Source organism: Triticum dicoccoides, chromosome 4A, assembly GCF_002162155.2.
Source record: "Triticum dicoccoides isolate Atlit2015 ecotype Zavitan chromosome 4A, WEW_v2.0, whole genome shotgun sequence".
NCBI lineage: Eukaryota > Viridiplantae > Streptophyta > Magnoliopsida > Poales > Poaceae > Triticum > Triticum dicoccoides.
The window spans coordinates 26,144,710-26,160,136 of NC_041386.1; positions in this window are offsets into that span (position 1 = coordinate 26,144,710).

Genomic DNA, 15,427 nt, shown 5'->3' on the forward strand with positions numbered 1-15,427 from the left:
TCTCTTTCCTGCTGTCACGATGAAACTGTAGTCTCTCCCCCTCTCCTTCCCGTTGCAATCTCACTATCAAATTGCATTCTATGTTCTCTCCCTCTCCTATTGTTATGTCAAGATCAAATTGCGACCCCTTTTCTCGCCCTCTCCCTCCCTCCTCTCTCCCGTTGCATTGTCTCAATCAAATTGCTTTTTATGTTCTCTCACTCCCTCTCTCTCCTGCAGCGATCTCTCTCTCTCCCCCCTCCCCTACTAAAACCCTGATGAGACTAAGTTAAAGAGCAACCTCAAGTCCTCATGAGCAGCCGGTGACCGTACCTCTAAATCGAAATTATTGCTTATTTGCAAGAGTGATTTTTCTACACCCCAACTCGGTGCACCCCACTACACCCCCAAAAGCATAGCAAAAATCTCGAAAAACTTCGAAATTTTATGGGAATGATTATGAACAAATATTATAGGTGCTTGGAACGTTTGGTGGTTAAATGACGTCCGAGGAGCTCTGTATAAAAAAAATTGTTCGTAATCATTCCCACGAAGTTTCAACTTTTTTTTGAAAGTTTTGCTATGTTTTTATTTGGGGTGCAACGGGGATGCACCGAGCTGTCTCAGCCGCTACTTTCCCTCCTAAAAAATAAGATCCTCTCCTTCCACTTCCCACTATCCAGCGTGTGAAGCGTGCGCGCATCTCCACCCCGGAAGATCAGCTGCGGCGAAGTGCAAAAATTGCTAAAGTTACCAAGGGACTGCCATCATCCTATGTGCAACGCGCGCAACGTGTTCTCATGGCCAGATTGGGCTTCTGCCACTTGAACGACGAGCCATCTGTGGACTGCTTGGCCAGATATGCTGACATCTCCAGACCAATGGGACCTATGTATACAGTCTCTTCCGCCTCTTCCACACTACTGCATTGTTCCATCTACCAACACACCGAGAGAAATACCAAACTTCTATATGATCCAAAACGACAGCACGTTCGGCCCAGCTTGTTCAGTATAACTTAGATAACTTAGATAGTAATTTAACACATCCCAAGATAATTTTGCTTATTTGGAAAGTATTTAATGAGGAAAGAGGTGCTTATGGTAACATATATGTTACTGTAACATAGCGCTTCCCAAGACAAAACGAATCTATTAGCTAATAAATAAATTCATCTATGACACCACTAGTGTGTTACTTTACACTATGAAGGTAGTAACTTAGACTAGTGTCATATGCATGACACTAGTATAAGTTACTTTCCACTATGACCAGCCTAAGCCTCACCTCTCAAGCAATTAATAGACGACGTGCCGGCCGCTGCTCCTCGTCAGTTTCACTCTCGGCTTGCAAAAGGCGGCGACCTGCAGCAACGCAAGAGAGTACGAGATGGTTGTCGCGACGGCCACAGGGAGGCGGTGCCCTTTGGAGCGGCAGTGACCTTCTGGTAGATGGCTGCGGCCGCAGCATGCTGCTAAACGGTTGTGGCGACAGCCAACAAACATGACGTCCATGATGGTGAAAGCTGTAGTTGGCGGCGTGGGCTAGAGTGCTGGTGACGGCGGAGGGTTTGGGATGAACCATCAGCAGCGTGGCGGTAAGGGAGGACCGGCGGCGCGGGTGCTAGGGGTTATGGTTAGGAGAGGGATTTTCGGGAGAGATGGGGACGTGCGCCTCGTGTGGTTACTGTAACATAATTGGTTCGTGGGAAAAAATATCGATTGGAATAAACCGGAGGAAAAAAACCTGACGTGGGAGGGAGATCGAGCGTGGGAGAGTCGGACAATCCGGGGACGTAAGACGGGAAATGGCCTTTTAGGTAGTAGAGACACCATAATAAATAAATTTATCTTGGTTCGTCACAGAAAACCTTCAGATTTTTTCTGATAATCATGTGGTCTAGTTTTAATTTCAATTTTCACTTTTACAGAAACTACCAGGCGTTTCTGGCAATAAACCCGTAGGTTAGTTTTAAGTTATATTTCGTTTTTGCTGGAAACCCTATGATAATTAGGTTAATCAACTGCAATACATATTAAATGCTTTTGAAAATATCTATGTCTTTTAAACTCTGATTCCAAATTTAACTTGTCATATATGGTATTTGATCAGAAAAATGTGTATAATTTTAATACGATGTTATTTTACATGTTAAAAATGCTATTTTGGGTGCAATTTAATCAATAGCGCATGATCCATTTTTCTTTCATACTGGTACTGATCCATATTGGAACTGAACACCTTAGCAAAATCAAGATTGGAGAGGAAAAAACCATCTATAACCATGCATGCATGCCTCGCCAAAACCTAACAGAAAAAAGTAGATTTCTCATCTTATGTCACGAGAGAGACACCTTAGGATTGACAACATTCAAACGCATTGTGATTGTGTGAGATCTTAGGCCACCGTCAGCGCGGGTGGAAAGGGGGATACATGACAACACAGATGGGATGCCGTGCGTGGAAAGAAAGGACATGGACCAATTAGAGTATTGACTCATGGTTTTTTAGACATCAAAGTAATCTTTATTGCAAGGTGATCACCATATTATCTTTTACAAGAGGATCAACAATCTTTACGGGTGGATCATCAATCCGCCCAGCACACACCTTACTTCTAGTTAGTTTGGCTAAATCATGGGAAGCATAATTAGGAGTATGCACAAAAAATAATATGCGGGAAATCACACGCAAAGGTGATATATATCATCAAAAACTGCCGCTGATAGACCGAAAGAATGACCTCCATTTTTCATCGTCTCTATCACCTCGATGTTGCCAGAGTTCATTTCTATGAGGTTACACCCGACTGTAGTTGCCAAACTGAGACCAAACCGTAAGACGAGTGCCTCGACCATAAGCGCATCTCCGCGCCGATCGATTTCCCCATTTCCTACTGCGACGAATCTGCCATTCAAGTCTCTGATGACAACACCATACGAGCCCCTGAGTTAGTCCGGGTCAAAAGCCTCATCCACGTTTAGTTTCACATAGTTACACATTGGTCTTTCCCAGCCATGTTGCTTGATCGCCGGCTTTGCATCACTCGTCATAGTATAGTTAGCAACCAAAGCTCTGATTGCCATTGCTATGAACGTAGGCTCCTGGACCTTTTCATTATGCACTAACTTTATCCTCTCCCACCATAAATACCAGGAACCAATAGCAATTGCTTCCATTGAATTTCCCAGACCGTGGACTACCTATTCTTTAGCTGGTTGTAGCAATAAATATTCTAGCACAACTTCTCTCGCATGATCCACATCGCATGCTTTATCAATAACAAAGTCCAAACCCAGTAGCTGCCATACCTATCTAGCTTTTGCACAAGTGAATAACAGGTGCTTGGTATCCTCCGCTCCTACACCGCACGTAGGACATATCCCACTGGCTTTTATATGTTTGTTAGCCAAAGTCACCCGACATGGTAGCGATCCTCACAAAGTTCGCTAGAGGAAAATTTAAACCTTGGCAAGACAACTTAAACTCCAGATTATCCCCTATATTGGTGAATTGCATGAGCGTCCGACTGTATTTTCTCTTGATACTTTATGTCCATATTGGCTATGACACTCTGCAAAGTATGCCGATCTCACTTAGAATCTCCTGTTTTTGCACAAGTTCCATGCTACGAAGTCTAGCTTATCTAATTCAAGCAACATATCGCAAGGATCCATGCCACATCAAGGGTCTTAACTCATGGTTATTGAGTTAGGGGAGCATGGTATTTTTTCTCCCATTGACTCATTGGTTCTTTTGCTAGCATAAATAAAGTGTTTCAAAGATCAATTATGGGAGGAAGTTTTCGTGAATATGAGAAGCCTTCTCCCTTTAGACTGTTGCATCGCCCGCCTTGATGGATTGCGCTTCACCCACAACCACACCCATACCCCTGAGCCCAAGGGAGCAACCATGGGTCTTATCTTGCAGGGATGCGAGTCTTCGTACCTGCTCTCCTAATTAACCATTTGCGCTAGAGCTAGTTATGATGGGCTGCCCCAATGGTCTTGAATTTCTCCCCGAGTCAAGATTAAGGCAAGTGAAATACTTGAAAATTGGTTAGAAATAAGTGAGGATAACCCCCAAGCAAGTCATCTGACGGCACCAGACCCCCTTGAACTATTATAGGGCGAGGAATAAGGCAAGACATGACAAACCGAATTGGGATCATGGAAACACATCATTTATTGTTTTCGGTCTCCCTTGCCAACCTTTACACATGGTTGGCCCACTCAACTTGTCATGAGTCGGGAGGTGGGCACTTAGTGTCTTAATCTTACAAACCTCGAGTAGTGTGAGGTCACTCTGGAGGGTGTAGAGGGACACCATAGCGTCATCTAGGCGCTCCCTGGCGTGCTTGTACAATGCTTCCCCTTATGGAAATTTTGCACTTTGGCCCTTGCATCTTGAGGCACAAGTAAGGAAGGTGCACTACGACCAAGCAACTTGATAGTGCTCTTTGTCTCAGGGTCACGTCATATGTTACTTAGGTGTCGATGATGTTAAAAAGTGTATGCCCAAAAGTTACTTCCTAAACCATAAGTTATGGGCAGCGAGATATTTCCAATACTTGTTGCTTGCATCTCGTGTTTAAGGTTGTGAGGGGTGGCTGGATGTTCTGCAGAAGGACTCTTAAGACCTATAATCTATCAAGAGTTATGACCAAGAGAATATTAAAGGAGAACTCCCCATAGATGGGTTCTTCTTGACGTCATAGTCATTGGTTGGACTTGCAACGAGTGAGGATTGGTGTCCAAGTCTCTAGGGTAACCTTCGGCCCAAACAAGATATCTTAATGTGGCACTGCATTTAGGCCCCATATGAGTTTGAATTGTTTAGGACAAGGCAATGAATCATTTGACACAAATGGGTCATTGCCTTGTCGATGATGATGAATGCTTGAGTGATGGTGGAGATCCGCTCCTTTGTAATGTATACTACTAGCTTATTTGTCTTTTCACTGTGTTTTGTTGCTAGCGATGCATGCGACAACAGGGTAGTGATCTGTACTCCACATCTGGAACCTAAGTCTTTTAGTCCCTAAGCCTTTTTTATTTTTTATTTGCACCATGATGTTGTTTCACTTTTGTTTTTGTTTTGTTATCTCGTAATAGAAACTGATCCATATTTAGATCTAATGAAAAAATTGGTTCAGATGAATTAATACTCCCTCCGCTCCATATTAATTGTTATTGATTTAGTACAACTTTGTATTAAATAAAGGACAATTAATATGGATACGAAGGAAGTACTATATTTGAAGGATTTGGATCCTTATGATTTTTTTCTAATTTGGCCATTTGATTCGCAAGATTGAACTCCTTTAGAATTTTTCCTTATGATTCAATTTCACCCTATTTTTTTAGGATAATTTCCATCCACTCAAACATTTTTGTAAAATTAGGTTGTTATTTATATGCAATCAAAAATAGTTTGATCCAAACTCAAGTAGTTTTTTAATCCTACAGGATTCAAAGGGCACGAGCTCACGACGCTCTATGTTTTCATATTCCTTTATTTTGAGAATCCCGTGAACCAGAGAGGCCCTAATGCTGTCATCAAGTTTAATTTCGGAATTAGTCCATTTATTGAAGTGGAAGCATAGACGGTGACACCTACTTTTTATCTTATCAAGTGGTAGCATCCCAAGGGTCATTGTTCATAATTTCCAGGCTCTTGACAGATTCACATTGAGTGTATGGACAGTAGTACTATGATAAGGGCATAAGCATAATACTTGGGATGGACTACTTTTCAAGATCCCAAACAAAAATCATAAATATTTTTAGGAAAGTCTATTTTATCCACTTTTCAAATGTCTGTATACCTTTGAACGTTTCTATCGGGTACTATCAAGCTAGCAAGGAGAGAGTTTTCTAGCTAAGAAAACCCAGCGTGCCAAAGTTCAGTTCAGAATGTTGAGCTCTTTTTTCTAGTACCTCTGAGCTTTTTATCCATTCAAGCACGCCCCTGTTAGCTCCGGCACCTTCGAGTTAATGTATCATGCACTTCTGATCTTATCACATTTTGCCTTAGCTCATCATTCTAATATAGGCCTAGTATGTCAGAGTAAATGATCACGGGTAGCCTGGTTGGCCCCCTATGACACTTCAAGACATCGGGACTAGTTGCGCCCCTCACACCTCCTGGACGAATGGCCGGCTTCTTGGGCCGGCTGGTCTAGGAGGCCGGCTGCTTGAGGCGGCAGAACGCCAGAAGGTGGCTACAGGAAGCCGGCTCCTAGCAGGCGGCCCCTCGTGCCCCCAAAGTTTGCACTCACGTAACTGTGAAAGGATGGGGTGTGGCTACAGTGCGATCTGCCACCCCTGAATCTAGGGCTGAGCGCGGCTACAGTGTGGCCGTACCAAGCGGACGTCCCTCTCACCCGGCGGGGCATTGTAGCCATGCTACCCGTGACATCACCTACTATGTAGGGAGCTACGCTCCCATGACGGCCAGTCGGTATGGCCCACAGGCGGCGGGCCCTACCTGTCGGTGAGCCCCTGAAGGCTGCGTATCCCGAGCAGGCGGCAATTGGGGCGGGCCGCCTCCTAGCAGGCGGCCCCCTCCCCCTCAAAGTATGTGCTCCATTAATCAGAAGAGATGGGGTGTGGCTACAGTGAACGCCTGCCAGGAGGTGGGACTGTAGCTATGCTCCCCCCGACAAAGCATCCATCATCAGTAGCAAGGCTATAGTACAAAGCGATCAACCAGACCTGCCAGCAGCAGGCGCGGCCTGTCGGCCGAGTACACAACAGCCGGCGGGACCCACCAAGCGGCGGGCCCCAGCAGTCGGCGGAGAAGCTGGCGTCCAGAGACACTGATAGCCGGGTCCTACACCCGGATTGATTACCATTGTACCCCTGGGAGGTAAGCCTATATAAACCCCCCAGGCTTCCCCATGCAAAAGGGTTCAGAACCTTAGGGATTACACAGATACACATAGAGAGAGAGAGGAGTAGGGCTAGCCTTGTTCTTCTTCCTCCTCTAGCCAAACAGCTCAAGGAGCAACTTGTAGCTACTCTATTGATCATAGTCATCATGCGGAGACCCCGCAGAGCAGGACTAGGGGTGTTATCTCCACGAAGAGCCCCGAACCTAGGTAAGATTCGCAGGCGTATGCGGTCTCGCTCACTCCCACTTCTAGAGCCCGGCGACGTACTCTTGACCATCTCCATGGTTAGCCACCCCCTGGCATATGTCGCTACACATCCCCGACATAGTATGTTTGAGCTCATTTGGTTATGTACCTCTAAGATGGACCTTTGACATTTCATCAAAGCTCCTTTCCAAGGCTTGCTTTACTTCTGAGCAAGCTGCTCCTTCACAACAGAAATGGCCCATCCCATTTTCTGGCATCTTCGAGCTATTTTCATTTGGCATCTCTAGATATTTAGAGTTTTAAAGGTGTCATGTGCTATAATGTGAAGAAACGACCAATGTCATTGAAATACATCTGGGCTAGAGGGAACATGACGGCAACCCACGCAATTGCTGCCCAACACAATGCCCTATAGCACACACAAACGTCTGGACCGACGTGTTTGGACATTTTTTTCATCCAACATGGTGTCGCAAACGTCCGTGGATGGGTCCCCACGTTCGAATTCTTGCAAACCAACACCAAACTTTCGAGGAGTTTGGAAGTTCGGACCTCCAACACACACGTGTCCGACAAGTTGTCCTACTCAAAACCTCTACCATGTGACCACTCCAACCGTCCTTCCGGGAAGAGCCGTCGCATTCTTGCTGGTCCAGAGCGGACGCGACCGCTTTGCAACATGTTGGGCACTGAAGGGCATGCCGTCCAAGAGCGTCGCCTGCGCCGCGTCTACTCGTTCACTCTTCGTGCCAAGATCAATGTCGTCTCAGAGCCCTCCAGGATAACTTCCTTCTGCATTGAAGTCTGCTGCTCGTCCATCCGCGTGCCTGGCATTGAACAAGCGCGGTGGCTAAGAAACTCCAGATGCTCGCATTAATACCACCGGTGTGCCTAACCATCACTCACTATATAAATGTGGTCGTGCATTGCTCAAAGCGCACCACCTCCACTTCTCCTTTGTCAATGATCTTTGGTGCACCTCTACTTTATTTCCTCCTCCTTCCACGACACCCCCACGTAATGACGGCTAGCGGCAGCGAGACGTCGAAGCAGCTCTGTCAGAGCAGATGCACGAGATGGCAAACCATGAGAACAACTGGTAGGCCTGGCGTGCGCAACAGATAGAGTTTGGACTGCCTTAGAGCTTGCTGGAGGAGAGCTCGGAGGACAATAACCGAATGGTGAATAAGGCGTATGATGACGAGCCCGGGGCCGTGGCTGCGCTGTTTTCCAGCTTCACCATGCAATAGACTAGGCGCATACGACGTTGTTATGGAGGAGGAGGAGTCAGAGCAGTTTGCGCCACCGGGATCCGCGTTCAAGATAATGCAATAGCAACAATGTTACAATGTGTAGCTCCTTGAGCAGCACCGACCTGCAAAGGGACAGATCACCGGCAAGCAGGCGAACGAGGATGGTGTCACGGCCATGGTCGCAGAAGACCGACCTTTGTGGATGAGCAGCAAGCGCTGTATGAGGCCATGCGTAGAGCCGGCGACATCCACCGTGGGTGTGAGGTCACTCATGAGGTTATAGAGGGACGCCATATGATTACCTAGGTGTCGACGATGCCAAACAAAATTTGTATCCTGAAAGTTACTAACTAAACCAAATGTCATTGCTAGTGGTATGTTTCAAATAGTTGTTGCGTGCAACTCATGTTTAAGGTTGTGAGGGGTGGCCAGATGTTCTGCAAAAGGACTCTCGAGACCTATAATCAATCAAGAGTTATGACCAAGAGAATATTAAAGGAGAGCTCCTTATATACTTATATATGGGATCTTCTTGATGTTGTAGTTATTGATGGTAGGAGTTGCAATGAGGGAGGATTGGTGTCCAAGTCTCTAGGGTAATCTTCGGCGCAAACAAGATGTTTCACATGGCACTGCAGTTAGGCCCCATATGGGTTTGAATAATTAAGGACAAGGCAATGAATATTTTGATGCAAATGAGTCATTGCCTTGTCGATGATGATGAAATGTTGAAGTGATGGTGGAGATATAGTCCTTTGTAATATATAATACTAGCTTCTTTGTGTTTCTTCTACGCTTTGGTGCTAGCGGTGCATGTCATAGCAGGGCTGGTACTCTATGTTGGGCATCTTGAACCTACGTTTTTCCAGTTCCCGAGCCTTTTTAGTTTTTGATTTGCACCAAGATGTTGTTTCACTTTTGTTTTTGTTTTATTATCTCTCATAATGGAAGGTGATCCATATTTGGATCGAATGAAAATACTTGATTCAAATGAATTTATACTCCCTCCAATCCACATTAATTATTGTACCTTGTACTAAATCAACAACAATTCATATGGATAGGAGGGAGTAGTATATTTGGAGGATTTAGATCCTTAGGATTTTTTCCTACTTTAGCCATTTGATTCGCAAGACTGGAATCCTTTAGAATTTTTCCTTATGATTCTATTTCACCCTATTTTGATGAAATATTTCATCCACTAAAACATCTTTGTACAATTCTGTTGTTATTTCTGTGCTATTACACATTGTTTGATCCAAACTCATGTAGCTTTTAAATCATGTAGGATTCAAAGCGCGCGGTGCTCTGCATTTTCCTATTCCTTTGTTCTGAGAATCCCATGAACCAGAGATGCCCTAATATTCTTATCAAGTTTAATTCATGAATTAGTCCATTTATTAAAGTGGGAGCAAGGATGGTGACCCCTACTTTTTTATATTTTCAAGTGGTTACAACCAAAGGCGCGTTGTTCATAATTTCCAGGCTTTTGGTAGATTCACGTTGAGTGTATTCACAATTCTACTATGACGAGGGGCACAAGCATAATACTTAGGATGAACTACTTTTCAAGATCCTAAACCAAATTCCTAGTATATTTTAAAAAACTTTATTTTCCTCCACTTTTCATCCTTCTCCATACCTTTGAATAGTTTATATTTGGTACTGCCAAGCTAGTGAGGAGAGAGTTTTCTAGCTAAGCAAACCCTGTTTCCCAAAGTTCAATTCCGAATTGCCGAGATCTTTTTCTGGCACCTCTGAGTTTTTAATCCATTCAAGCACACCGTTGTGACTTCCGGTACCTCCAATGTATCTTGCACTTCCGATCTTATCACATTTCTTTCTTAGCTCATCGTTCCAACATAGACCTGGTACTTTTGAGCTCATTTGGTTTGGTACCTCTAAGAGTACCTTTGACATTTCGGCAAAGCTACTTTAATTTCCTAGGCTTACTCTACTTTTGAGCAAGTTACTCCATGACAACAGAAATGACCCATCCCATTTCCTCACACCTTTGAGATATTTTCATCTGGCATCTCCAAGAATTTGGAGTTTTAAAGGTGTCACGAGCTGCAACGTGAAGAAATGGCCCATGCCATCAGAGAACATTAGGGCTAGAGGGAACATGACTGAAACAAACACAATTTCCTCATATTATGGCATCTCCAACACCATTCCCTACAATGCCCACGAATGTTTGTACTGATGCATATGGTCTCTATTTTGTCATCTAACACAGTGTTGCAAATGACTGTAGATGTATCCGCATGTCCGAATGTCCAAATTCTCGCAAACCGACACCAAATTTTGTGGAGGTTCGGGAGTCCGGACCTCCACCACATACAAGTCTGACAAGTGGTCCTACTCAATTCCTCTCCCATGCGAATGCTCCAACCATCCTTTCGGAAAGAGGCGCCGCATTTATGACGGTCTAGAGCGGATGCAACCACTCTACAACTTGTTGGGCATTGTAGGGGCATGCCTCCTGAGAGTGCTGCCCACGACGCGTTCACTACCCAGTTTTCATTCCAAGCTCTGTCATCCCAGAGTAACGCGACCAAACTGGGCAATGGGATGACTTCTACTGCATTGAAGTCAGCTACTAATCCGTCTGCCTGCCCGACATTAAACAGGCACGATGGCCGAGAAACCCACTCTGGGCACCCGCATTAAGACCGTTGCTTTGCGTGACCGGCGTGTGCTATGTAAACACAGACGTGCACTGCACAAAGCACACCACCTCCACTTCTCCACCGTCCATAATCGTCTGTGACCTCCGCTTACGTCCTCCTCCTTTCATGACATCCTCCATCAGAATGACGACGATCGACAACGAGATGTGGAAGAAGCTCCCGTCGGTGTAGATGTGTGAGATAGCGGACCTTGTGAACAGTTGGTAGGCCCAGCGTGTGTGATGCATAGAGGCTGGACTGCCTCAGAGCTTGCCGGAGGAGGGCTCAGAGGAAAATGACCGATGATGAAGAAGGCATCTGATGACGAGCCTGCGGCCGCGGCCACGCCGTTTTCCTACTTCACCATGGCACAGAAGAAGGTGCATACGAGGCTGTCATTGATGGTGTACTAGAGTAGGGATCAGTCACCACGTTGTCTCCCGGCTAGGTTGGTCGGGCCAAGGACCCCCATGGCAGTTCATCAAGGGGCCACATCAAGAAGGCCCATGATGCATACGCGAAAGATTACAGAAGCCGTGTTGTTCAAGACAAGGACCCCTGATTCGTGGAGGACTCCTCTCCACAAAAGTAGTTGACTATGACTCATGTTATCCTAGGCCTCTGGTACATTATATAAACCGACGCTAGGCTAGTCGATAAATCACATCTTAGAGATTCATAACTCTCATACACACACGATCTCATGGTAGATCAACCTATACTCGGTACTCCCTCCAAATCAATAAATGAAAGTAGGACGCATGGAATTATCTCTTCGAGAGAGCCCAACATGGGTAAATCATGTGTCCCTTATTACCATCGTGTCAAGGCTACCAGCTCAGGACCCCCTACCCGAGATCTACTAGATTTGACTCCATAATTAGTGGCCCATATAGGTCCCGCTATGTAGTCTCGCAGTGTGATGGGAGTTTAGATCGGTTTGGGTGTGATCTACGCACCGAATCGGATCTTCGTCCTCGGCGTTGGCATCTTCATTGTCACCTCAGTTGGTCACCTCGACTAGGTCAAGGACTATCTATCATGTCGAACTACCAGAGATCGATGGGCTTCTTCATCAACATTAACTTCAATATCAACCGAGATCATGCAAAATTTCTCCCATGGTGCTTTGCGGCTCAATGTCAACATTGTCCCCCTGCGACCGTGCAGAACTTTCTGGATAGAGGATTCGTTTTTGCTGTCCCCTCACCCTTGAGCATCACTTTGACGATTCCTTTAGTATAATTATGTGGAATTGAGTCTAGAACAACCCCATAAAATATCATCGCATTCTGGTGATAGAATATTTGGCAATCATCGATATACCAAAGCCTTGTCGAATCTAGGCATAAATCCACGCAAGTTTGGGAGAAAGAGTCCAGCGGCCATCTCGGGCCTCCTTTGAAGATACAACCATTCATAGAAGAATTTCTATGGCAACAACTCAAAATTTGTAGATGATCTGATGGAACGAACTCCGGGGGCGGCCCAAGCAGTGCATCAATTTTCAAATTTGTTTTTGCGCCAAAATATATTCGACATGAGTTCATATATTTTTGTGAACGGGTTCTTGGATGTCCTTTTTGGAGGAATTTTTTGTATGGTATTGTGTTTTGTTCTCCAACATGTGCCAACAAACTTGGAGCCTTTTCTGAGATACTCTTCAATGTTTATGTTTGTGTAGAATAAAAACGTTGTTCTAAAACACTTCCTTCACCCAAGTCAACTAGGGTCTCTTAAACTTATATGTGTCATTTTAACTGTTTTCTTCTTAGTCATTGCAAAGTCTTTTTCTACTACTCATTTTTCGGGCTTGAGTACTCGGCCAAATAATCAGGATGCCTTGCTTCTCTATATGTTGCTCGAGCTTAGTTCGTCTAATTGTCCTGAGAAGCACCTCGCCTTCGGGATAAGAAGGTTGAAGCCGAAGGCTAGCCCACTCGAAAACTGGAGATCACATGTAATGTTAAAGAACGACGGAAGCACAAATTAATTTTAATACCAATTTCAGATTGGCACCAAAAAAGTTGACTTAATTCGAACGTAAACTTTTGACGTAAGTTTTTCGGTTTTTCGATAGTATGACACATTTAACCTATTTGTATGTTTTCCTTTTAGGAGGCAGGACATCCTCTTGGCCAATGTGTACTTTGAGTTATTCTACTCGGAAAAGATCTTTTATGACCCGTAGTTCGGCATCGAGTTGCACCTCGACGATGGTGAAACACAAATGATGTCTGAACAAGTTTCGGAGGAGATACGATCCAAGAGTCAGTCATGTTTCCCAACCCAAGTCTTGGGGGCTACTGCATTGATGACCAAGTGCGGAAAATTTAAAAATGCAATACGGTTTCTGAGATTATGATCCTCAGATCAGTCGGCCGCAACTGACTGTACGCAGTGTAGAGCAGGTGATCGAGAGGTCCAAGACATTGAACGGGAGAAAGAAGATTTAAGCAGCCAGTAACGGGCCATGAAATGGAGTGTGTGTGGGTTGGATCGTGGGCCTTGTAACCAGTTCGCCTTATATAAGCGAACGGATGCATTGGGCAAAGACAAGTTGGAAAATGAGAATATTTTGATTCCCATTCTATCTTATCTCTTTCTCCTACCTACCGCTCGTCTTTGTGCTCTGCTCCTATCCTTCCCTCTGCTCGTCGTTGTCGATTCCGGCCGCCCCTAGGGTGTGTCAGTTTGGTATCAGAGCCACCGCTCCGGCGAGCCGTGCCGCCGCGCCGCATTTTTCCCCCTGAGTCGTACCCGACAAATCCAAGGTGACGGTAGCGGATCACGTTAGGGTTCGATCCGTGTAATTCCCGACCTAAGGTGGGTTGATTTGGAGGAAACCGGCGACCACGATGACATTCAAGCCCAACCCGCAGTCGTGCTTCCTGGTAGACGAGATGGAAACGTTCCAGGAGCGGATGCTGAAGGAGTTCGCGGCGCTTCGTGCGGCACAGAACAAGCTGGATGCTGTCGATGGGATCCATGCTTAGCTTGAGGCTCTCGACGCCAAGCTGTCAGAGCAAACAGTGCGGCTGGACCAGGTACAAGTCAAGGTCGATCTCTCCTGTGATACGTTGGGGCAAGTGCAACAGAACCAGACACATGCCGCCCAGTTACACAAGCAGCAGGATACCGCAGAAGCGTCGTCTCCAACTGCGTCAGAGGTCTCAGACGGCATTCTAGGGGGCAGGGCCGAAGTTGCCTGGGCGACCACCACCTCGTCCTATTCAGGTACCTGACACCACTCCTGGGCTTCAGCAACCGGGGACTCCGATCTGTGACGAGATCATGAACAAGTGGAAATGGATGCCGAAGATGGATTTCCCACGGTTTGCTGGTACTGAGGTCCAGATCTGGTTGGACAAGTGTGAGGCGTTTTTCAGATTGTATAACATTCCTGGAAGCTTCAAGGTTACTTCTGCATCTCTGTATCTATCAGACAACGCAGCCCATTGGTACCAAGCTTTCAAACAGACCGGTGCAGTTCACACTTGGGAACAATTTTGTGATGCTGTGTTGTTGGAGTTTGATGTGGATGTCTACAGATAGAAGATGAAAGAGATGATGATGCTGAAGCAGTTGGGCACAGTGGATGAGTACAAGTAGCAGTTTCTACAGGTGGTTTATACAGTAAGGCTATATGAGGCAACACTCAGTGAGACGTTTCTCATGACTAGGTTTATTATGGGCCTAAAGGATGAGTTGCGCTCTGCAGTGGAGTTTCAAATTCCCTATTATGTGCAAGTAGCAGCTCAATATGCTGTTGTACAGGAGAGTTTATTGCTGCAGCAGAAGAACAACAAACCAAGTTTTCCCAAGACTGCTTATACTAAGACAGACAACAGATCTGGGTTGCAACAGGAGAGTTGTGGAAAGCAAAGTAGCTGAAGGAATATAGGCATGCAAATGGTCTGTGTTATAAGTGTGGGGACAAGTTTGTGCCAGGACATGTGTGTCATCAACCAGTAGTAGAGAAAGCTCAGTTGAAAGCTGCTGAAGCTGTGGATCCACATGAGATAATCTCTGATGTAGTGTTGGACGCACTAATTACAGGAGAGACTGAAGAATGTGCTACTGTGTCTGCTACAGCCCTGTCTGGAGCTGCTCACCCTAAAACAACTCAACCGAGAGCTCTGATGGGAAATAAAGTGGTACTGATTCTAGTAGACTCGGGCAGCACTCACACCTTTGTAGATCAGTCCTTATTGAACAAAATTGCTGTCACTGCAGAAAAACTAGAGAGACCAATGCCTGTGAAAGTAGCAAATGGTAATATAATAAATTGTGTGGAAAGAGTACCTAAACTAACCTGGTGGATTCAGGGACACAACTTCTACAGTTCCATGCAAGTATTACCACTGGGAGGCCATGATATCATATTGGGAATGGATTGGTTGGAGAAATGGGGGGTGATG